At 33.8% G+C, this 26,636-nt stretch overlaps 2 pseudogenes; one reads left to right on the top strand and one right to left on the bottom strand.

The window, feature by feature from the left end:
- Window positions 1–1,733: 1,733 nt before the first annotated feature.
- Window positions 1,734–1,833, top strand: LOC138813059 (U6 spliceosomal RNA; annotated as a pseudogene).
- Window positions 1,834–2,507: 674 nt separating this feature from the next.
- Window positions 2,508–26,636, bottom strand: part of LOC138813057 (ankyrin repeat domain-containing protein 49 pseudogene) — a 118,009-nt pseudogene continuing 93,880 nt past the window's right edge.

The raw sequence follows: 26,636 nt of genomic DNA on the forward strand, positions 1-26,636 counted from the left end.
GAATAAAATCCCTTATAGATTAGCAGAAAACAATACTGTTATTATACCATGTGTATTCAGAAGACCACGAACACTTAGAAGGTATCAGAAGCTTATACTGAAGATATTGCATTGATACTTTTTATAGTCTAATATATATTCTAAACCTAATTATTTATATTCCAATCTATTTATGGGAATAAATGTCAATATATTTGTCAAATTATCAATTCTAGTAAGATTCACTGTATAAAATTTAAAATTAGCACATATAAATATAAAATATATCAGTACATATAATATAAAAATTGTTTTGCATTGTTGTGTTGTGTTTAGGGAATCAAAGGCAACTCTGTTTTAAAGTATTATTCCATTATCACTACCTCAGTTTTTGGTAGAGTTAGACTTAAAGCTCTACCATTTGTAGATATGCAGCCTAGAGGCAAGAGGAAAAACTGTGATTAAAACATTACAAATTTAAGGCCTAATATCAAGGAGAAACATATGGACTTCTCCAGGAGCTATTGCAATATTTGGTGATAGAATGTCAGTAGTGTAAGTTCCTGCTTGGTTGGATGATAGACAGGTCAGGACAGTAGGTAATCATGCATATGAACAATTTTTTTCACTTTCTTGGCTTTAGCTACTTTTGAAATGATACGTATAATAAACAATTATGTTTTGATAAAATACCTTCTATTCTGAACAATTCTGTCTGAACTGTTCATCTCTCTATGATCCCTTGTAACTAAGATTATGTTTGTTCCAGTAAGACAATCCATCCTGTCAGCGTAAGATATTCTGGTTGGTCTGTTCCTACATGGAAGAAAGGTAAAGGTTCAGTGTCAACGTCTAGTGCGTTGGGGTCCCTAGGTAAGGGTCACAAAATCACCAGGACACAGGGTATGCAGAGTGCAAACAGCAATTGCCACTGCATGCTGAGCTTTATTGTTAGTGGGTATTTAAAGACTAGCAAGCATCATCTTTGCCATGATTTGGTCAGAAAACATTCACACAAAAAATTTCCACAGATACATTTTTACTTAACCTATGAGAGAAAGTCTAGGTATATTATTATCTAAACTATTTTAGATCAAGCTCAAACCACTTCTCCAATCTCAGGAAAATGCTTGACCAGCTGTTAATCTATGCTTAAGCAAGCAGAAGAGCCACTTCCTCAGCTCCCAGGAGTCTGTGACATGTTTTGAGATAGGGAGAGGGAACATTTTCCCTCTGTAGCCTGGCATTCCAAGAGCTTTCCTAATCCCAAACACAGTCCTCAGATAATCCCGAGGGTCGAACCTGCATCATTCTGCCCCCTCAACATAGACCCTGAGTCTTCACAGTTCAGGTAGACATTTGTTCCAGCAAGACCTCATTTGGGAAATTTTAAGCTGCAGAAAGTTAGAAGTAGCTCTTAAGCAAGGCTTACTTTGAATCCATTAGCTCCACAAAGCTAACTCAGTTGATAAATAAGTACTTGAAAAGCCACCACCTTTGGACTTAACTGTAAAGGCTTCAAAGTATGATCAAATTTAAAATGAAAATGACGAAATAGTCATTGACAAAACAATTGTAAATGTGAGCAATCGACCAAACTATATAAGTTTTTTCTACTGTACACAGAAATTTAGAGAAATAAGATCAATAGCATTTTCAGGAACAATAAGGGTTCCTTGTTACAAATAGGCAACCATGGATATATGCCTGTATAAAGATTGTATCATTAAGTACTTAAATTTAGAGGATACTACATGCTTCAGAAGCAGGTCTACCCAAATTACAACAATACAGAGATTAACATAGCACTTGCACAAGGATGATATGAAAATTTGTGAAGTATTCCATATTTTTCATTCTTCTGATGCAAGAAATGAAAAAGAGTTATTAAAAAGTTGATTACAAAAATACAAGTGTAACAATACATGTAATTCATAGAATTAAAGGTTAGTTTGACATCAGTATATTAAATTTTCACCTTAGAAAGGCCTTTACATAGCATAACCTTTACAAAACTTGAAATTAGATAACATTGCCATTTTATCCCAAAGAAATAAAATAATAAAAGAAACTACGAAAAAAAAGGAGTCTTAAAATACTTCTATATGGAATGCAATCTGAAAGGTCACATTTACTAATGAATCTATACATTATATAACAATGTAGAATTCAAAGTATTATATCTAGGAGAGAATGAAATAGATTATGGACATTACACAAACATAGATATACTTTGTTCAGAAAAGCACCCGGAACATCTTTAGTTTCTATACTATTCATTTCAACAGATAAGTTAAAATTATTTCTGATTTAAAGAATCACAAACTCTGCAGAAATCATTACAGATGTATACAAACAACTCTTGAATACATTTTGATATCAAAGTCATGCAATTCACTTGGAAGAATACCATGAAATACATAAATTTTTATAGTAAGATATTACTGTTGCTTTGTATTGTGAAAAAATTTGTAGGGACACAAAAGATGGACTGGCATTTTTGAAATTTAAGAAACTTAACCAAATCATTATGACTTAGGAGACCAATTTGTACAGCCTTCGACAATTTCAAAGAGGTAGTGATACATACTTACCCTTTTGGCAATATCAAATGCAGTTTCTTCAAAGTTGTTCTTCAGACCTGGTTTGATATAATGGTTCAACAGAAGGAGATACAGAGTATCTTTGCTATTTCTATTCCCAGCAGCAAGATGCAAGGAAGTCAAGAGGCCTTTAGTTTGGGTATTGGTATCTGCATCATGATGAAGTAATAAAGAAGCCATTTTGGTATTATTCCACATATAAGTACTGTGCAGGGGTGTCCAGCCATTCAGAGTTATTGCATGAATATCTGCCTTGAGCTGCCAACTCATGGACAATGTCTAAGTGTCCACTCTAGGCTTCCCGATGAAGAGGGGTATACTCATCCTCATCCCTAGTATTCATCTGGGTGGCCATTTTGGAAAGCAGTGTTCACAACACAGTAAGCCGATAAATTTCGGCATCCCAAAGAAGAAATTTGCTTGGATCCTACTCCATTTTTTTCTTGCATTTGATACCATTCCTCATTTTTTCATCTTGTTCCTTGTCTTCGTCACAGTTGCCTAACCAGTGATTTTGAGTACCAGTGGGAATGAGGTGTCCATGTATTTCCCCAATAGTTCACATTGGTTGAACTGGTCAGAAAAAACTGGTGAATGTTCTGCATATGTTTTTTCACCATGATTTATTTTCTCTTTTTCAATTTTTAATATTCTAAATTATTCTAACTGGAGAGTAGTGAATTATAGGGAGCAGAGGAAAGATTTTCCTCAGTATTCAAAGGTACAGACTGAAAATCAGGACCAGTGGTGTCTTCATGTGCAGCTTATTCTAGGAATGAGAAAATAGGAAACAATGCCTTCTATGTAAATGATTTGGGAAATACCATGTTATAGTGTAAGAAAACTCACTATTCAACATATGGGATTTAAGAGCTTTCTAATAGCTTTCTACTGTAGGTATCCAACATTAGAAAAAATGTATAATGCAGTAATAAAATAGAAGTCCTTTGTATGATTTAATTCTTTAAGTTCCAAGACCCTTGTCCATTGTATGTATTTCCGGGTCTCTATAAAGAAAATTTCGGCCTGAGCAAGGAGACCTAAGGTTTCTCCTATTCCATCCTGTAATGTTTTCAGATTGTCTGGTTTGACTCCGAGGTCTTTGATCCATTTGAAATTGATTCTTGTGCCGGGTGATATATAAGGATCTAGCTTTAGTTTACTACAAGCAGTTAACCAGTTTTGCCAGCACCATTTACTGAAGAGGCTATCTTTTTTCCATTCTATTGTTTTAGCTCCCTTATCAAATATTAAATGGCTATAGGTCTGTAGGTTCATTTCTGGGTTTTCAGTTCTATTCCATTGATACTGAGGTCTGTTCTTATGCCAGTACCAAGGTGTTTTGATTACTATAGCTTAATAGTACAGTTTGAAATTTGGTATTGATATTCCTCCAGTAGTGTTCTTTCCGTTGAGGATCGTTTTTGCTATACGGGGTCTTTTATTGTTCCATATGAATTTTTAGAATGCCTCTTCTATTTCCTTGAAGAACAAGGTTGGAATTTTGATAGGTTGAAGTCGATTGGCCAAAATTTTGTTGAGAAGTTTTGCATCAGTGTTCATCAAAGAAATGGGTCTACAGTTTTCTTTCTTTGATGAGTCGCTGCCTGGTTTTGGGATGAGGATTACGATGGCTGCATAGAATGTGTTCGGTAGTGAACTTTTTCCTTCAATTTCATTGAAGAGTTGGAGGAGTATTGGTGTGAGCTCTGCTTTGAAGGCCTTGTAGAATTCTGCTGTAAAACAATCTGGTCCTGGACTTTTCTTACCTGGGAGGTCTTTTATTGCTGTTTCTATTTCAATGCTTGATATGGGTCTGTTAAGATGGATTAACTCATCTTGGTTTAGTTTTGGAATGTCAATATTTGCTAGGAAAAGGTCCATTTCTGTCAAGTTCTCAAATTTATTAGCATAAAGTTTTGAGGAATATTCCCTTATAATGTTCTGAATCTTGTTTGTTTCCGTGGTGATGTTTCCATTCTCATTTCTGAGTTTATTTATTTGGGTGTGTTCTCTTCTTTTTCTGATAAGATTTGCTAAGGGTCTGTCAATTTTGTTAATTTTTTTGAAGAACCAACTCTTTGTTTTGTTGATCCTTTCTATAGTTTTTTTTATTCTAATTCCTTTAATTCTGATTTAATTTTGATTATTTCTTTCCATCTACTGGATTGGGGTTTATCTTGCTGCTCTTTTCAAGGATGTTTAGATATGTCATTAAATTGTTGGTTTCAGATCTCCCCAATTTGTTGATGTAGGAGTTCAGAACTATAAACTTGCCTCTGAATACTGCCTTTGCTGTGGCCCAAAGGAGCTGGTAATTTGTGTTCTCTGTTTTGTTGAATAGCATGAACATTTGAATTTCCATTCTAATCTCTTCCATGACCCACTCGTGATTCAGCAGTGTGTTGTTCAGCCTCCATGTGTTACCGTCCTTTCTTTGGTGGCTTTTGGTGTTGAGTTCTAGTTTTATTCCCTTGTGGTCAGAGAGAATGCAAGGTATAACTTCACTGTTTCTGAATTTAGACAAGTTTGTTTTGTGGCCTAAAATGTGGTCTATTTTAGAAAATGTTCCATGTGCTGCTGAGAAAAACATGTATTCTGATGCTGTTGGGTGAAATATTCGGTAGATGTCGGTTAAATCTTGTTGATCTCTGCAGCTGTTTAGATCTGTGGTTTCTCTGTTTAGTTTTTGCCGAGTTGATCTATCTAGTTGGGAAAGTGGTGTTTTAAAATCCCCAACTATGAATGTATTTGGATCTATGTGGGATTTGAGGTAAAGTTGTGTTTCTTGGATAAATTTGGGTGCTACATTTTTTGGCGAATAGATATTTAGAATTGTAATATCCTCCTGCAGGAGAGAACCCTTAATTAGTATGTAGCGACCTTCTTTATCTCTTGTCACAACTTTTAATTTGAAGTCTGTTTTATCTGATATTAGGATTGCAACTCCTGCCTGTTTATGGGGGCCATTTGCTTGGCAGATTTTGTTCCAGCCTTTAACATTGAAAATGTGTTTGTTTTTATGGGCAAAGTGTGACTCCTGAAGGCAGCAGATAGAAGGAACTTTTTTTTAAATCCAACTAGACAGTCTATCTCGCTTAATTGGAGAGTTAAGTCCGTTAATGTTGATAAAAAGGACTGAGAGTTATTTCGGACTTCCTGCCATGTTATCCACCTTCTCGGGGGCTGCGAAAACTGGGTTCTTTCTATGGTTCTTGGATTCTCAGTTTGGGTGCAGTTTCTTGGCCTTTATTGTGGTCTTGTTGGTTTTCTATGTGTAGGACATCTTTAAGAATCTTTTGCAGGGCTAGTTTGGTGGAGATGTATTGTTTCAATTTTTCTTTCCTATGGAAGGTTTTTGTTTGGCCTTCAGTTATGAAGGAGAGTTTAGCTGGGAAGAGTATTCTTAGTTGATAGTTGTTTGTTTTTAGGGCATGGGATACATCATTCCAGGCTATTCTTGCTTTGATTGTCTCTGCTGAGAAATCTGAGGTGATTCTAATTGGTTTTCCTTTATAGGTGGTTAATCTTTTCTCCTTCACAGCTTTAAGGATCTTTTCTTGGTCTGAATTGATCCTGTGTGGATTGTAATGTGACGGTGGGATGTCCTATTGTTTTCTCATCTATTTGGAATTCTAAAAGCTTCTTGTATCTGAATAGGCCTGTCTTTTTGCATGTTTGGGAAGTTCTCTGTTAGGATCCTGTTAAACATATTTCCTAGACCAATTACTTCCGTTTCTAGGTGCTCCTCTACACCCATTATCCTTAGCCTTATCACTAATATTTTATTTGAACTTTATTGTACAATACACCCTGAATTTGCCTTGCATGTAAATGTGTGTGTACATGTGCGCAAATATGTGTGTGTGTGTGTGTGTGTGTGTGTCTGTGTGTGTGTGTGCTGTTGCCATGTTGCTTGCCAATGAGGACAGAGAGAGTCTGAAAAGAACTGTGTTGCAATGTTGTTATTTATCAATGTTCCGTACTGTCATTTCAGTGGAACCACCCTTCTGTACATTTTATTCGTCAAATAATAACATCATCATAATTAAAGCATTTACAACATTAAGTTAGATAAAAGAGATCACTTTCAGCTCTTTGTATATGTTAGGCAAGATGGTACACATATATTTAAGTAGTAAGTTATTGTTGTAAGATGACTGTCAGTACAAAATATGTATTTGACCTCTTAAATTGGCTATACTTTTAAGATATACTCATGGAGTGAGTTTATCTGACTTGACCAAACAGGTATTACACTCTGGTTATTCCTGTGAAACTCAAGGTGGATAAACTCTTTCCGGATTTCTGTTGAAAATAACTTTCTTTATAAGATAGTATCTATTCACACTAAGAATAAATCCCGTATTTTTTAGGTTTGAAAATCCGATCATATTGACTGAAAAACAGTATTGTGGATATGTTTGTTAGATATACATTGCAAAAACAAACAAAAAAAGCATGTGTCACTTCCAGATTGTGGATGCATTTTAAGTTGTATTTTACATACAAAGGTTTCTTCATTAATAGTTCTTTTGTGGGAGTAACTATCACAACTTTAACAAATGAGGCTTTTTGAAGATCTTTTCCAATATAAATATCATCCAAGAGTCAGTCTTGCAATTTCTGAAAACCCTTTGAATACTTTAGTGTTATTTCAGTTCATTGACTACACAGCTAAAGACATTTCTGAAATAAACATTGTTAAAATCTGAAAATGTAAGTGGGTATAGAGGCTTTTTATGCATCATTTTATCAAAAGACAGTTTTTATGAAACTAAAATATATAGAATAAAAGAATGGAAGTGAATTGCGTGAGCTAATTTTTAGCATAACTTTGTTTTCTATTAGCACAGTCCTTTGAATGTACATGATGAAGTTAAATTATGCCCTTTGTGACACTATGCTTCAGTTATTTTTAGAATCTTTGTAGTTATCAGAGTGAATTTGTAGTGTAAATTAATGTCTTTGAAATGATTAGGATTAATTTTGTGTTTTGTTTCCTACTCCTAAGTAAAAGAGTTATTTTCAAGTGTTAACAGTTTTCAATTGAATCTTCAGTATCATACGAAATTTTGAACAAATATTGTAGTATTGATATATTTTTTTCAGGGGTGGGGGAGTCTGGTAGTGGGGCCTGAACTCTGGGCCTGGGCGCTTTCCTTCAGCTCTTCAGCTCAAGGATAGCACTCTTCTACTTGAGCCACAGCGCCACTTGCGGCTTTTTTCTTTTTTTTTTTTTATGTGGTGCTGAGGAATCAAATCCAGGGCTTGATGCATGCAAGGCAAGAGCTCTACCACTGAACCACCTTCCCAGCTCTTTAGGTCTTTTTAAACCAATTGTATTCACAAGTTGGAGAGGCTTTAATTCATTAATGATAGGTCAGACTGCATTTTTGGGTACATGAAAGGTAAAATATTTATCTAGGGTCAAAGGTGATTTTTATATGTCTTACTTTAATAGCATTTTAAAGTAGTACCTTTCTCTCAAAATGTTGGGTATAAAAAGCAATCAAAATACTTCTAATGGTAATCAACTTAGTTGAGCCACAATGTGGAAATGATTGGTTCATAAGACCTGCAGTCTGTTTCCATCAGGAATTGGGGAGGTCATTCTTTCAGTAAGACAGTTTTAAACAGAGATAGGGTCCCGAGGCAGTGCAGTGTTCAGTGAAGGGATAGAATATGATTTCTGCTATTTTGACCTAGAAATCAAGAATGTTATACTTTAGCACTTCCTTTCACCAGGGAGGTATGTACTGATTATGAACTTTGAGTATTCATATTACAGTTCTCTATTTTCTAACAAAGATAAAGTGAAATATTATGAGTGTACACAATAATTCTGGGAAATTTTCCTAGAATTTGTAGACTAAGTGCTGGTATTTTAGTCATAAAATAGAATGAGGTTAATTGATACAGTGGGAGATGAACCTCAGGGTAACACTTACCATGTGTGCAATGTTGTACTAGTAATGTTGTACTGTGATTTTTATTGTGTCTCTTTAAGATGTGCAATGTGATGTATTGATATTCATTGCATTGATCATTTTTCTGTCACTAAAGGGAAAATACCTGCAAAGAAATTTTCTGAGGAGGAAACTATTATATTGACTCATGGTGTAAGAGAACAAAGTTTAAGATCAGATGGCTCCATTGTTTTTAATTATATTTTTATTATCATAACTAGTTGTACAAGGGAATTTACATTCAATAAATAATGCTTTTACGTATAATAGATCCTTATATAACTTTTCCCTGCCTTTCTAAACCTCACCACACTTTAATTTTTTCTAGTTTCATACTATCTGCATTGAATATCATGTCTTCACTTTCTTCCTCCATAACTCTTTTTATTCTTTCCCTTTGACTTCCCCTCACATCTTCAAAGTGATAGTTTCCTGGTATTTATTTTGTTGGATTAAAAGTTCAATTTTATAAAAAAAATTACATCTTTTAAATACTCCTCTACAAATAGCATGATTTGGTTAATATTGCTGTGTAAAATTGTATAAAGTTCTAGCTTCCAAATATGAGACAGAACATGGGTCCTTTGTGTGTCTGGTTTGACTTCATTTATTTAACATATTTTTAGATCTATCCATTTCTTTGCAAATAACGTAACAGTCTTCATAATGGAGAAATACATTCCACTTATGTATATATGACACACTTTTGCCAACCATTTCTTCGCCAAAGGGCATCTGGGCTGTTTCCATAACTTGGCTACAGTGAAGAGTGCAGTAGTGAACATGGTTGTGAAAGTGATTTTACTGTCCTTTTGGAAGAATTCATCACTATCTTTCTGGGAGCAATCCTCTAGCCAGTTTTCCAGAATAAGCACATCCCTCCCTTCATCTCCATCACAACGTATTGCAAGTCCTCAAAAACACACTACCCCATACAGGTTTCAATAAGCTAAAACCACACTGTGCCCATATTCTTTCAATATTTTTTTAATAATTAGATATAATTTAGTGAGAACCTTCTATGTACTTTCCTAATGTGGGAATGAGGGACATAACAACAGAGTAAAAGTAAGAAATATGTAATTTAATTAGTTATCATATTTAAAATGTTTTTCAGCTGTCACTAATAGCCTCACTTACTATTATTTTAATCTTTATTTGATTACTTCATCTAGCCCCTAAATTATAACAGGTGAGTTAAATACAAAGGCAAAAAGTGTGGTTTGATTTTGACACTCATGTGTGAGGATGCACAATATGGGCAAAGAGATGGATTGGAAATAATAGCAATTATCCATTTTGTTAAAGTAGAGATGGTTTTCCCAAACTGATTCTCACAATTCATATTCCATTCAACAAAAAGAAACGTGTAACAATTACCTTTGTTTTTCTCCTTATTAACTTTTGTTTCCATTATATTTTTAATGAAGGAATATTTCATAAATCTACTTTAGATGCAAAAATATTTTAATATATTTCTAAGTGTATGCATTGATCTATACATACACACATATATTACACAGGTTACAATCATAATTTATAACTTCTGTAACTATACAATTTACTAAATTATTAAAAACATCAACGACTCATGCCTGGAATCAGGATTACTCAGGAGGCTGAGATCTGACGATCTTGGTTTGAAGCCATCCTGTGCAGGAAAGTCCATGAGCCTCTTATCTCCAAACAACCAACAGAAAATCAGAATTGGAACTGTGGCTCCAAGTATTAGAGTGGTAGCCTTGAGAGAAAAAGCTCATGGACAACACCAAGGCTCTTAGTTCAAGAACTACAATCTACCCCCAAAAATCTATTTAATTTACACCTGTGTAAGTAGAGTATTTCCATCACCCAAATGCACATCCATGCTCATTTGCAAGGTAACTCTGTTTTGTCTGAAGTAGGACTAAACATTATCACTAAAGGAGCATTGGAACGTGGGTTCATTCTATCTCTCTAATGGATTTTTCTCCACTAGAATACTCAAGTGTTACAATTGTTCTAATTATTTAAAATCATAGCTTTTTTCTTTCATACTCCTAATATTAGAGTTTGAATTGAGTGTTTTGTCCCCTTAAATGTGTGTTCTTACCACTTTGTCATGCCCCCAGCCCCAAGTTATCCTGATTATTTTTCAGCTAGAAACTGGCTTCCTACTTGTGTATGAACTTGGCCTCCATCCACTTGATGTTATTCTTCCTGGAATTTAGAACAACAGCTGTATGGCATTGTGTACAGAACTTTCTGTTCAGTTTGGGCTTTTGCCACTATCCTCACAAAATTGCAATCCCATGTATTCACGAATTTCATAAGCTTGTCATAGCTGATTTTTTTAAATCTTTCATTTCCTGCAGGTTCTTGAGTACTGAATTAATTTGTGTTTTCTTGGGTTGTTTGTTTCATTTGAATCTATGTGTTAAGTTGTTTGTTCCTCACTTTTCCTTTTGTTTCTTTCCCTCAAGTTCTTACCTAAAGTGCTGAGAAACCAATTCTTCTTTCTCAAGATAGGGTGAACATTATTTATTCCAAAGCAATTTCCGTATCTATGAATGGTATACACATGCTAAGCACTGAGAAGGGTGTTTTATTTTCACGGCAGTCTTTGGCATACACAGACAGATCATGAAATATATGAAGAAAATAAAACTACAGATGAATGCCAGAAGGAGAATAAGCTATTATTAATTGTTTGACAGAGGTTTCTCTTCTAATGAAAGAAATATATTACTTGATGCAGGATTTCACAAAATCATATTGCTACGAGGAACCTAAACAATCATCTAATATTATAAACTTGAGAGTGATGAATTGACTTCCTGAATAATTTACTTTTCGGTCAAATAAAAGCAGACTTTCAAAAAGAGAGTAGATTTTAGAGAAACATGATGAATTTTATTTAAATAGGTCCTTAGCGGATTTTGTTAATTTGTGAACTAATACAGGGAAATAAAGTACAGCAAGATAAAAAAATAAAAACTTCACATTGAAATACTCATATGTGTTTGTGTATGTGTGCATGCATGTGCGAGTACACACACGCTCATGTGCATGTGCTCATGCATGCATTCATCATTCTTGAGGCTTGATAGTGCCATGGAAACTATTCCTCCGCTTCTGTGCCCAAGGATAGTGGTCTACCACTTCAGCCTCTGCTACAATTCTGTTTTTTTTTGTTTTTTGTTTTTTGTTTTTTTTTTTTAGATAATCGCTTGTATTTTCATGATTGAACAGTGGTCTTCAGATCTCAGACTCCCGAGTAGCTAGCTTTGCTTATTCAGCCTCTGAGTAGGTAGTTAAATTCTGGCTGTCCTCTATGCTTCACTGCTCTTTTATACTTTTCCTGAGGTATTCACAAGCCTAAGTCATATATATGTCTAGTTGCTTTAAAATATTCTTATTGCTTGGCAACAGGGGATCACATGTGTACTCTTAACTATTTTGGAGGCTTGAGAACAGAACGCAAACCAAAAGTTTAGTGGACTTACTTCTCAATCTATAGCTGGGTGAATTGGATCATTTCTACCAAACTGCACTATCTAGAGACTAAGATTGGAAGGACTGTGGATCCAGGTCAGTCAAGGTAGCAAGCTAGACAAGTTGGTGTGCAACTCTGATGCCATTGATGATGGGAAGGCTAAAAGGACAGATGAGATGCATGTTCTTGTGGAAAGGGAATCCCGGCCTGCAAGAACAATATACCCCAAATTGAAATCCCCACATTTTCCCACAACCAAAATAAGTATATACATTAACATCCAAAAACTTAATACAATCTGTTCTTTGCTCTAATATCAGCTTTATCTGATTATCATATGATGTGACAGAATAATTTCATTAAACTTATGATAATTTAAAAAGACCTAGAAAATTCTTTCTCACTTATTAAGTGCAGATGAATGGCAAATTGCCTCACTTCTTACATATTTGACTACGACTATAAAATCATCTTATGATTATTATTAATAGTAATATATTCTGATTTAATACTTTACTTTGTAACAGTTTTTTAAATTGTTGTTTTCTGCTGAGGTTGAAGTCTTTAAATAGTATCATCAAAGTATATTCCTGGGTATTTAGGGAAGTTGTTTACAAAAATTTTAACCAATGGCTTCTAAGAATTCTTAATTGGTATATATATGTATATTTTGGTTTATTTTTAATTTCAATTTAAATTTATTATAATGGTAAGGTACATAGGGGTTCAAGTTACATAAATGAGGTAATGAATACATTTCTTAGGGAAGGAACATTGTGATATCTTCCATCGATATTTTTGTACACTCAAAACAAGAACTACTGATGCTTTTGCTGTTGCTATTGATCAATGGGTACTTTTGCTTACTTTGTTCATGCATTTTTTATTATAAAATTCATATACAGAGCTTTTCCACTTAATTAAGTCAACTAAAGAGTACACTTCATTTTCTTTTCTTTTTTTGGGGGGGGGGTTCGGTTGTGGAGCCTGAACTCTGGGCCTGGGTCCCGTCCCTCAGCTCTTCAGCTCAAGGCTAGTGCTCTACCACTTGAACCACAGCACCACTTCCAGCTTTTTCCTTTTTGCTTATATGGTGCTGAGGAATCGAACCCAGGACTTCATGCATGGAAGGCAATCGCTCTACCACTGAGCTACCGTCCCAGCCCCTACTTCATTTTATTTTCTAATTTTCAAGTTTTGAGCTTAAATGTTTCCTTTTGTTTCTTTAGGGTAATTCTATTTTCAGAGTTGTAGGATCAGTTAATATAATTTTGCATGATTTCTACACATGTATATTATTCAGTCACATATATTTTGCTTTTAAAATATGTAACATTTGGCTATTTGAAATTATTTTCTTAATTTTTATATGGTTACTGAATTTAAATACATTTATTTTCTTATATTTATAAACATATTTGTCCAGGTAACAAATATTTACTGCATTTTCAAGAAGCACTTACTTTATTAAGAAAGCCTTCATTACCTGATCACTTTTTGGAAATATTTGTACTTAAATTTAAAAAAAAGTTTGAGCTCAGCATGGTGGTTTGTTGCATCCATTTTCTAGCTATGGTGGGAATTGTAAATAGGGTTTGTAATTCGGGAGAGACTGGGAAACTATGAGACCTTATTATAAAACTATTCAGAGTGAACTGATTAGAGATGTAGCCATCGCTAGTGTTATATAGAGCACCTCGCTATCACATACTAAATCTTTAGTTAAAACACCAGTAACATCAAACTTTTGTCAAAATAAAAGGACACTTGTTTCAAAATGATTATTATTTAAAACTTATTTGCAAAGGTTCTAATGTCTTCTATTAATTTTTGATTTACTTAATCTATTAAAATCCAAGTATATTGAAACTATATTATTTCTACTAACCTTTTAAATGGTACGAGCAATATTATGATTTCATATATTAACATACTTTTACTGTTTGTGATAATTTCCTCCGTTTAATATAATAAAATCAATATTCCAAATGTGTGTATGTGGTGTGTATATTTGTGTGTGTGTGTGTGTTTATGTGGTTTGTGTGTGTGTGTGTGTGTGTGTGCTTTGTGTGTACTTTGTAATGCTTGCGAGATCACACCATTGCTTCACATATGCAAGGCCAATGGTTTACCACAGAGCTACTCTGTCTAGTAATAATCCAAATAGTGTTTTAAACCATGACTTTCAAACTTTCATTCCTAGTATGCCCTTTCAAAATTATATATGATAACATGTGATACATATTCTATCCACGTTAGCAATTTTTATTGTTCTTTAGAATATTTCCACTGCCTTTCCACTTCCAAACTCTTGTGTTTGTTATTGATAAAGGATTTACTTTGCTTCTTTTGTCTCTTCATTATTTTTCCCTTTAGAGTTTAACTATTCTTTCTCTTATTTCTTTGGAAATTATCATATTCCTGTTACAGTTTCTTTACATTGTAACAGGTATATACAATGCTTTAATTTCTATTTTATTTTTTCCCATTTTCACTGACTTTTAGTACAAACTATTAGATGGATTAAAAAGAAATTTGTCTCAGGAAACGTTATTTTTCTCCTTCTCTTCTCTGAAGTCTTTCTGTTTTTTGAAACACAATAGCAATGACATATAGCTCCTATGTGGTACATCATTGTTTCCCCTCTCACTCTCCTCTGTTGTACAGCTCAAGTTGTTATCATTCAGCTTTGTTATGTTACAGTGTTATTTAAATCGTAACTCATTCTTGAATTAATTTTAATTGTTTCAAGTATTCTCTGAAGACATTTTTCTATATATAATATCTGGGGTCTTGTGTTTTTACAAGGTACAAAATATGAGTCACTTTCAAACATCTAGATATCTCTGTAGAATATTGGTCCACCTGCTCAATAAACTCGTATGTAAATTCAAGGAATACAGGTCAGTTAGAACAATCTTGTAAAATTGTGTATCTTCAGCCTTCATACTAGCTTTGAATCTTTTTACATGTTGAGTAGTAAAGACAACATAGTTCTACTACAAGAGCAGACACATAGAAGAATGTAACAGATTTGTCAAAAATAAATTCTCAGTTTATGGTCAATTGATTTTGAAAACTATCCTATGACTTTATGAAAGAAAAAATAGAATCTTAAATGGGTGTATTGGCACTATTTTCTCTCGAGATTTAAAGAATGATCTTAGACTACTACCTCAATCCCTTTTTTTGTTTCTTTTGTTTTGTTTTTTGTCACTCATGGAGCTTGAACTCTGGGATTAGGCGCTGTCCATATGCTCTGCAGATCAATGCAAGCACCCTAATATTTGAGCCACCGCACCACTTCTGGCTTTCTAGTGGTTTATTAGAAATACGAGTCTCATGGACTTTCCTGCCCGGGCTGGCTTTAAACCGTGATCCTCAGATTTCAGACTCCTGATTAACTAGGATTACAGGTGTGACCTACAGGCACCTGGCCTACCTCAATCCTTATACAAAAATTTAAAATAAAAAATGATTATCAAACTAAGTATGAGATGTAAAACCGATAAGAGATAAACGTAAAAATTCATGACATTCTATCAGTAAATGTTTCTAAATGGAAAGCATTAGTTGCTAAAGAAAAGCAAGAAGATACTGGATTATATCAAGTGATAGCCTTTCATAATTCAAAGGACACTATACTCATAATTCAAAGGACACTATAACCGAAGTGAAAACATATCCAACAGATAGACGTAACATATTTGTTAATGCTAAAATGTGAATGCTCTAATGATTCTTAATCTTAAATATTTTTATACCTTCTATTTCTATATAATTTTTCCTGAATAGGATATTTCTTTAAAGAACATGTGTAAATTAATAGTCAATAAGAGGAGCATATGAAATAAGTTCCTCTTTAGTATCTTAAAAAAAGAAAAAGAAAAATCACTGGTATGACTCTAATATAAAAAGATGACACAAAATATTGTAATGCATTGTGGAGGAACTGATAAACTACTCACAGTGATCCATTTGTATAATACTGCAATCATTTTAGCAAGCAAGTTTTCAAGTCTCAAAGGTCAAAAAGAATTGTATAGGATCAATTCATTATACTTCTATGAATGTATTAAAGAGAAGTAAAAAGAAGTATTTGGACAGGGAATTGTAGTTCATTGACAGTGCACTTAAATAGTATGTGTGAGACCCTGGAAAAATCCCCAAAATAAAATTTTGAAAATACACACTACAGAGCATGTATGCTGGACAAATTCTATTAACAGAATTTTTTATCTATTTTAATGTCTGTTCTAAAATTTTTAGCATTTCTATTTTAAGAAATGCAAGCTTGTGAAAATTAGGCTTTGAAAACCTATGAAGTTACAATTCACTTCCAAAGCACTTAAGTGTATACAATAGAAGGAGGTAGTATATTGCAAGTGAATTACATGTCAGCAAATAAACTATTGTTAAAAATTCTTCACACAAAATGAAGAATATCTAAATAGACGTTTTTGGTTTTGGCTAAAAACTCTGTAAACTACAGCGTTTAAAACAAACGTGTGATTTCTGTTTATTTTAAGGGTTTTTTTGTCCGTTATTTTGAGTTTATACAGAGATATCTCAATCAAGAGTGTATGTGATAACTGGAATACCTAGGAATTATGCATCATTTATAAGTAATTGATAACCTTTTCTGGACGAAATGCTTAGCAAATGACAGAACACACAAAACTATGCATCTGCATTTTATGAAAGCCATTGGAGCATTAAAGTAGGATAAAGTCAAGTAAATATTTTGCATTTGTTCTATTGGTCTCTCTTTAACTTGAAAATTATAGATTATGTTTTTTATATTCTATTGGGACAATTATCTGCTGTCACTTATTTTTTCTCTTCCCCTTCTTTTGCCCTTCCACTTACATAATTATTATTTAAAGAGACATACTTGACCTTGCATTTCTAAATACTTCAAAATTATCTGAACTATTTTATACTTCTGGCAGGCTCCTATATCTTTCTCAAAGGAAATATTTTTGACACTACCATTTTTATCATGTATGCAAGACATACATGAGACTCATCCAGATATCTCAAAACTCATACCACCATAAAATCCTATCTTACTTAGAAATCATGCTTTTAGAATGTCTCTGGAGGTGACATCTCTCATTTTTGAATGACACTAAGTGATACTTATATGCAGTCATGTTTTAAAATAATATGCCACTCAGTAGATGAACGAATTGACAAAATGTGGTTTATGTATGCACGGTGGAATTCTATACTTCAAATTCATACGGAACTGGAAAGACTTGGAAAAATTCTATGAAGTAAAATAAACAAGACACAATGAAACAGATTCCGTGGTTTCTTCATTTGTAATAAGTAGGAAATATCTACAATATAAAGAAAAGAAAAAGAAAAAGAAATGCGATCTTAGCCACTAGTTCATTGCTAGTATAATTCCTGCTCTCTCGAAAAGGACTTTTTTCCAGTTAAGTCCATGGTCTTAGAACTAACTGGCTTGGAACCTGAATTATTCTTCCATTCTAATTTTTACAAATTTTCATGATTACCTATCATGATTTAGAGCTAGTAGAAGAAAGAGAGTGGTCTCATCCTTCATGTTCCACTTAGTAATAATGCTTTCTCTATGTCACTCCCATAGATCTACACACTGGCCTTGGCTTTATTATTTCAACGTTGTCTTATTTGCAGAGTCTTCTATAGAGTATTGAACCATTATACTTAAACACAGAACTTCTCTTTCTCCTATTCCTATTGTTTCTCCTTCTGTTAACTTATGTACACTTGGGTAATAATGCACAACACAAACACTGACAAAAAATGTTTCTGAGAACCTTCTTCCCACTTAAAATTGGTCATAATTAACAGAGCACTTAGGAAATTTGAACATAATGTACTCCAGGATAATGTTTTTTATTTATGGTGAAAATGGTGGACACAGGGGTTAGAGTTACATAAGTAAGTTAATGAGTACATAATCTACCGAACATTGTTACATCCTCTTTTGTTATTCCCCTGTCATTCCTTTTCTCCACACTGCCCCAACTCTTCCCTCCCATCCCCAACTAGTAAAGTTCATTTTCAACATAGTGTCTTGTTCATCTCATTGTAACAACGGGTCATACTGTATACTTATTTCAGCATTTTATTTCCCTTCCCCTCCCCACATTAGAAAAATGTATATGCAAGTTGCAGCTCACCGACCTCAAATACAGTGGAAACGGGTTATACCATGGAGGAAGAAAATAGAAGAGAAACAAAAAATCACATAATACATAGTAGATACATTAAAAACAATAGTAAGAAAGAAAAAAACAAGTTGTGTCCGTATTTGGGGTTCATTTCACTTAACATCGTCTTATACAGCCATATGTACGTGGATAATGTTTTATAAGCCATGTAAATTCCATATTTTCTCATTACTAAGTTGTCTCTGAAACACGTGTTACCTCGTGTCTAAAGATGCCTTTGTGCTATCTCAATGAAGCCAGAAAAAATTCATTTTCCTGGAGCAATACCATAGGTTGTTACCGAAAGTAAGTGGAAGGAACTTTTACAGGAAGTAGAAACTGAATCCAGGAGAGAAATTGAACATAGAGAAATGACAAAGTTCAAGTTAATTTGTGCTCTCATTTTTACTGTACAAGAATATAATCCAAGGCTTGAAGGGAACTCTGTCCCTATCTTTTTCGAGTGTGCACTTTAGACATAAAACTTGTCTGTAAACTTCTAGTTGACAGTATTACAAAAGGAAACAATATGCCATTTGAAGGCCAGCATGGAAAAAAGGAAATAACATTGTTTTACAGTGTTCTACTACAAAGAAACAAAGACATGGAGGTTTTAAAATGTCTTATGCATGAATATTTAACTCCTGAGATGATTCTCTTGTTGCAAAAGTCAGATATCCATTCCTTTATTCTGGTCCTGAGTTCACCATATCAATAAGGATTCCAAAAAGCAGGACTCAGTGAGTATGATCAGCAAAAGGAGCCTCTTTTCAAAGCAGTGTTTTAAAGATGGTCCCACAGAAATATGTGGGGTTTTTTGTTTCTTCTTTGTTTGTTTAGTTTGTGCCGCTTCTGGGGCTTGAACTCAGAGGCTGGACCCTGTCCCTGAACAGTTGTCTTTTGTCTTTCCTGCCCACCTGCCCCCAAAGCTAGTACTCTACTGCTTGAGCCAAAATTCCACTTCTGGATTTTTGGTGTTTAATTACAGATAAGAGTTTGAAGACTCTCCTTCCTGAGTTGGCTTTGAACTAAGACAGTAAGAAAATCAAGTCACATCAACTGTATGGACTTCTCTCTTGAACCAAGAAATATTAGATGCAGTTTATTATAAAGGTAATATTTGACAATTTTTAAAAGAAGAGAATATGTGCAGCAAAGAAGCCATAACTTAAATAACTCAGCAAAAGTAGGTGCACTGAGTCATATTGGAAAATTTTTTCTGCTTGGGAAGATTACTATTGACTTCGTAGTTTCTTTTGGGGAAACTTCAAGTACATTTCACATTTTCATTGGTGGTGGGGCATGAACTCTGATCCTGGGCATGTGCCTCAGCTCTTCAGATCAAGTTGGGTGCTCTGTCACTTTAGTTACAGCACCACTTCCGGGTTTCTGGAAGCTAATTGAAGATGTGTCTCATGGACTTTCGTGATCAGGCTAGCTTTGAACCCCAGTCCTCTGGTCTGAACCTCCTGAGTACCTAGGATGACAAGTGTGAGCCACCAGCACCCGTCTCATATTTGCATGTATGTGCACTTAATGACACTGTAGACAAATAATGCAAATTTGAATCAAGTGATGACCTTGCAGCTTTTCAGAAAATTTGAGGTAGCAATAAATATGTCATCCTGTTCCATGTTGTTACATTAAAGACTCATGAGCCATTGGACTCTTAATTTAGCATCCTCTGAGGTCTGCATTGGTGGACTTAGTATAATTAATTTTTAGTAGAAAAATAGAGAAATTGAGATTTTTAGAAAGCAAAGGAGATCAGATATGAAACAACAGCATAGAATGGGATAAAACTTATCTCACAGAGATTAAGAACTACCCTAAGTGATTTAGAATGCTAAAGGAATGAGGAATAAGCCTACTTGATAACTAGTTCTTTAATAACCAAAAATGGTTCCCTAGAACAGTTTCCGGTATAATTTAGTTATTATTATCATTTATTTCTTGCATCTGGATTTATTCCTTCACTTCTATCACAACTATTAATTAGCTGGTGCATTTTTGGTGCCAAAACTGACCAAAAATTTTCCAAATCTCACTTAGACTTAGATTAATCCTCACCTGATATCTAAGCATATTCTTGACATTAATTGCCATGACCTACCAACAAAATGTTTTTTTTCTCAACGCAGTCTTCTATTATAGGTAAAGTACATGAATTAAGAACTATTGTTAGGTCATAGTTGGAAGGAGCAATAATATATTCCAAGTATAGTTTCTTTATTTGGCATTTACTAGTTAAATGAATTTTTTTTGCCAGTCCTGGGGCTTGAACTCAGGGCCAGGGAACTCTTCCTGAGATTTTTCTTGTTTGGCTTAAGGCTAGCACTCTACCACTTGAGGCATAGCACCACTTCTTTTTCTGTTTATGTGGTACTGAGGAATCGCACCCAGGGTTTCATGCATGCTAAGCAATCACTGTACCATGAAGCCACATTCCCAGAGCCTTAAGTGACTTTCTTAAGATGACTTTGCTTTTTCATTCCATTACTATGTATTATAATTTAGGTTAGGTGGTAGAAAAGGAAGTGAAAAACAATACTAAGCCCAGTAAGGCTGACATTACTGTCACATCACTAAGGAAGTACAGTGTTAAGACCTTTAGGACTCAGGGCTCTTGCATGTGACATTATTAGTTTACATTATTACATAATATTTTACATTATTATGTAAAAAACATTAACAGTCATCTCCAACATCCATAACATTCTGTTTCCACTTTCAAGTTCAAGAGCCAAAAATTTAAGCCTTTTTATTGATTAGATGTGTTTCCTAGGAAGGAAGAATGAGGATGTGGAAGGTGATGTTGGAAAAATATTTATATTGGCTCCCAGTCCACGTTTTTTGCATTTTAAAAAAGTATTACTGATGAACTACTACATCTTCTTAACTATGCTGTCTGCACAAGATGCAGATAAAGGAAGACATTGATTCTGGTGGATCGTCACATATATTAACAAAATCCAGTTGTGCAAAAAAAATTACTAGTATAAAGTATTGACTATAAAATGGTTTCTTGTCCTAGCAGAACAAAATGCAGTATTGAAATGATTAGTCCAGCTTTCTTTGAGATTTTCTGCTGTCTCAGTATCAAGATGTTCTCTAATTCCAGTAATATACAAGCATAAAAGATCTGACTTGAATATCTCAGTAGTTTTAGAAACAAAGGTACATAGTAGCTTCCTTCATGCAGAGGCGTGTGATGGAATGTATGGCTGATCGTATTGTAATTATCTTTTTTTTCCTCTTCATCTCATGTTGCATATTTTGGCATATTAATCTGTCCTGCATCAGCTTCCTGTAAGTGAGATTTACCTCTACTCTGCAATGTCAAGATGGAGCATGTGACTTACTTCAGCTTACAAAAATGAACCAGAAGTGGTGAAAGGCTATTTCTAGGGGAAGATTTCTATCCAATTGTCTGGGTTTAAGAGTTAACTTCTTTTCCCTTAGCTATAAAAATAGCATATTTCCAGAGAGAATCTTTTTTCAACTTATATACTGAAAGAATATAGCATGTGAAATTGAGGCAAAACTCAAACACAAGAAGAATTAAGCTAATATTAGAATATGATACTAAGATATTAGTTTCTTACCATTCTTGTATACCTTTATGATAGTTTCCTACAGCACTTCAGTATTTTAGAAATACTAAACAAGTACTAAACAGATAACACTTCCTGTTTGATGCTATATTTATTACATTTATTTTTTAAATAAATAAGCATTCTATATGTGGTCACTTGAGGCGTTAACTTTTTCTATAAATGTGTATAATCACTCTAGAGCACTGTATCTCACACCCACAATCATTATCCAGACCTTGTGATTGAGATGAGGAAGAACAAAATATCTAGATTTCTCACTTCTCTTTTCCTCTGCTACTTTGTCTAGTGAGAATTCTCATCCTTTCTCCAAATTCTCCTATTAATAAAGGAAGAATGAGACATTGTGCATATCAAGCAAAAGGCTTCAAAGCCAGAATTTTATTCTTTCAGAAATAGATGAAGTAAATCAGAATGGCTCAAGGAAGAAGGAAAACATGATTTTTTCCCCTTACTAGTTTCAACAATAGAGTCTGAACACAACTCTAAATATTTAATAAACCATTTGCTTTGGCTAATTTTTAAAAATATAGTGTTTTAAAATAAATAATTTTAAAAATAAAAAATTAAATATATAGTAATTTGTTGTTTGCTTTTGGTAGGCATGAAATAAGACTGCATTAACATTGTGTGAGTTGAAAGGCTAAATTTTATCTGAATCTAAACAAAATGAAAAATATATGATGTTAAGATAAATAGCGTTTAGGTACATTTTCTGCATGACATACACACAGGGACATTTTTTTCTTCTTTTCCTCTTCACACTTCAATAAGCAGTTCATGTAATTCAAATAGCTGTGTTTATTTCAGAAATAGATTAGACATAAAAAAGTTAGAAGAAGAGAACCAGGATTGGTGGTGCATTCTTTAAAAATATCAGTCAAATAACTATTAACCATAATTCCAAAATAATAACATACAAATGCTCTTGAAAAGAGGAGATTGTAAGCATAATATACAAAGAGTGATAGTGCCAGAACTGCTTCAGGAACTGCTCTCTGACATTTAAGATTTCTAGTACATGACAATGTTTTAATCAGGATTAAAGGCTTTCAGGAACTAAATTTTTTTTAGTTATATTTCGTTGAAGAAATACCTTTTCAAAATTAATGAAAAGATAGCAGGTTTTAGTAGAAAGAATGCTTACACACTCATTGTGGTAGGCAGTAAAATACCTTCCCAAAATATCTATAGTCCCGAAATATCTAATCCATCAAATTTAGATTTACATTTTATATATGTTTGTAAAATAATCACCTTTCATTACCTAAGGAACACAAATTTGAATAATTATCAGATGGGGAAAGTATACACAAAAGTCCCACCTGTAGTTCGAGAGGGACATTATTAGGTAAGAACCATCAGAAAGATGTAAATATGCTACATTAGAAGATAAAGGAAAAGACAACAATCCAGATTCTGAAGTTTCTGGAAAGCGGAACAGGAAGTAAATGCGTTTTCCACTAGAATCATCTGAAAAATATTTCAGTTCTGTAGGGGGCTCAATTTTCATCTAGTGAGAATTATTTTAGATTTTTGTCCATTAGAACTGTAAAATGATAAATATGGATTGTTCAAGCCAATTAACTTGTAGAAATATTTTACAGAAAATTTGATTTAGTAAACTAACTCAACTACAGCCTCTCCTAATGCAACCGCAAGGTTACCACATGTCCTAGTTTCTGAGAATAAGAAAAAGTTGCCACAATGTTTGTACACATGTATGATATACATACTACTAAGGGCCTTGAATTAATGAATTCTTGAAATTCTAAATAATATTTAAATAAGAAGGTCCTTTTCTTCATTTTCACATTTGGGAATCACTAAGTACCAAAGTTTTGTAGAAAGCTAGGGTAAGAATATAGAAATGAAATCTGTCTTCTAATGTTATAAAGATGATTTATGTCACTTTGATTTACAGTTGTAAGGTAATAAAAAATAAGGTAAAACAGAAACAGTAAGTCAATTTTATATCTTTCCTAACTTTCCAACAGAAATTAGAGAATCCAGTAAAGATACAGCAATCCCAGGATGATATAGGATGTTATAGGATCACTCGATGGTGAAAAAAAGGTAACAAGAATGGGTCCCCTGGAACAATGGGAAACAAAATCTACACCTACACATTGTGATATAGATAGAAAATAGTTTCTACAATGCTAAGTCTTTATATTTTAGGTTTGTTTACACAGCAACTTTACTCTCTAGGAAATGATTCTTTATTAATACTCAAGTGTTTGCAGTTTATAACCCAGCAACAAATAATGTTTCTAAATATAAACAAGCATGATACTAAGAGTAACCAAAGCTACTTGCATTGCTATAGCTGATAAAGAAGAATCATCTTGGGGAATAGTCAACAATCTTGAATTTTTTCATACTTTTCCTCTTCTCCATCATGAGAAGTCATAGTCTAGATATGTCTCATGGACGTTCCTGCCTATGCTGGATTTGAAATATGATTCTCACCTGTCAGCCTCCTTAGTAGTTAGGGTTACAAGCATGAGCCATTGGCCCCTAGCTACATAATTATTTTTTACACATTTATGAAGTATGAAGTGGCAATCCCATTCATTTATATGTTGCTTAATGATCAAGCTACATCATATCCATTAATTTCTGCGTGTAACATTTCTTTATAGTGAGAATGCTCAAAAACTTATGTTCTGGCTGATGAAATATTTATCCTTAACTATAATCACTTTGCCTCTTGTAGTATAAAATTAATATATTTACTTTTAGTCACAGAAGTCTGCTAATTAAAGTTATATAAAACATGAATTGTAAAGTGAAAGAAATTCATAGTTTCATTACTTGTTTAAAGAAAATGATAATGCATTTTTTTCAATTATATTTCTTTGGAATGTGTAATATTCATTGATTTAACTTAAAATTGATAGCAATTACATCATATCTAGTTGATTCAAACTTGTATTTAAAAATTGTACACTTAACACAAATATACTTCCACTTTCTTCTAACACATAATTAAAATAACAGTATAGGAAAGTTTGGTGTTAGCTGTTCATGTGTAGAATCATAGAAACTCAGGAGGCTAAGACCTGAATATTTTAATTCAATATCAGTCCAAACAGACAAAAATGTGAAAACTTATCTCCAATTATCTAGCAGGAAGCAGAAGTTGAAGATGTGGCTCAAGGAATAGTGTGTCATAAGCCATTAGCAAAGAATACAACAGAGATAATTAAACATTGAGTTCAAGCCCTAAAAATAGCAAGTACACAAAAGACAACAACAAAAAAGTGATATGAACATCAATAATAAAGACAATATAGTAGAAAATATCATGAGAAACGTGTGTGAACATCTGGAATTCAGAAATCATTTGACAGAATTTTGATTCATGAGAGGTAAAAGTCACAGTATAATTTGAACAATCTCATTGAAGTCATTTGTGTTGAAATCTGGCTATTGGGTAACATGTGAAAGAGCAGACTGCATTACCTGACATAGCAGACATTGCCTGTAACTATACACCATCCCACTCTGAAAAAATCTAAAATCGTGCTTGTTAATTTAAAAAGAACCTCATGCTAGAGACTTTTTGGTCCACACAGACTGGGTTCCTTATTTTGAGGATTCAGACCAGTGCTTTTATTTATAAACACTTCTGTTTTACTCCCCTTCACTGGTGTAGCTATACCTTACTAAGCTGGCACCAAGCCACTCCCTAGAAATTGGGCAAGAGCATTTGCTGATGCTCTTCCAACTTCTCTCTGTGGCTCAGGATAGCCAGACTCTTGTAGCTGAGATGGGTTACTTTGATGTCCAGGTGGCCTTAAACTGGAGATAAACATGTAACGGATATGTCAACATGAGTTAGTTTCAAACTATGATCTTCAGATCTGAGCCACTATGCTCAGCTCAGTATTTCCAGTAAGTTACTTAATCTTTCTGACACTCAGGTTCTTCCTGTGTGGAAAGTGAAAAGAATTACTTTGTGGACCTAAGAATCCAGTTGGAGTTATGACTGGGTGCAGGAAGTATAAGTGTTCAGGATGTGTGGACAGAGTCTGACACTCTCATAAAACTACTGGTATTTATATTTAAATGAATTCCAGGAATTGGAAACAAGAGGGATTTTTCTGTTCTTGTTTATCTTTTTATGGACATTGAAGGAGCCACAGAAATTCAAGGGGAACAGAGAAATAAATGCAGCAGTTGTACTCTGTAGATATTATATTCATAATGAGCTATACCTCTTGTGGACAGGGACAGGAGGGAAAATCAGAGAGAGAACAAAGTGATGAGATTGTCGAACAAGAAGTGAACTCTTTAGCGACTTATAAAATGGTGATTTGTATGTACACTACCTTAACAAAAACCCTTTGAAAAATCCAGGCTGATTATTCTCTCTTCCAATTTTTGTAGAGGCCCTTAAGACTCAGGCTCACCTGGAGTTTTTGAAGGTCACATTATATGATAATTAATGTAGAGCCTGAATCTCTTAAGAAATGTTATAAAAAGTATTTCATTCTTAGTGCCTCTTTCTCTTTGAGTGGTGATTATATATGTTGTTGTAATAGCTAAATTTTTACTTGTCAGGTGTTGAATTCTTCTTAAAGCTTTGCTATATCTTGGCATTCTGCCCTTAACTAAAATGGTAATTAATCTTTGAAATTAATGTCCTTGAGTATGAGTTTTATTTATTGATTTAATTTGTCGGCGGTGGTGAACTCTGGGTTTTGATGCCATTCCTCAGCTCCTCAGCTCAAGACTAGTGCTCTACCACTTGAGCCACAGTACCACTTCTATATTTTTCTGCT

Source organism: Dipodomys merriami, unplaced genomic scaffold, assembly GCF_024711535.1.
Source record: "Dipodomys merriami isolate MVZ:Mamm:240054 unplaced genomic scaffold, mDipMer1.0.p SCAF_58, whole genome shotgun sequence".
Taxonomy (NCBI): Eukaryota; Metazoa; Chordata; class Mammalia; order Rodentia; family Heteromyidae; genus Dipodomys; species Dipodomys merriami.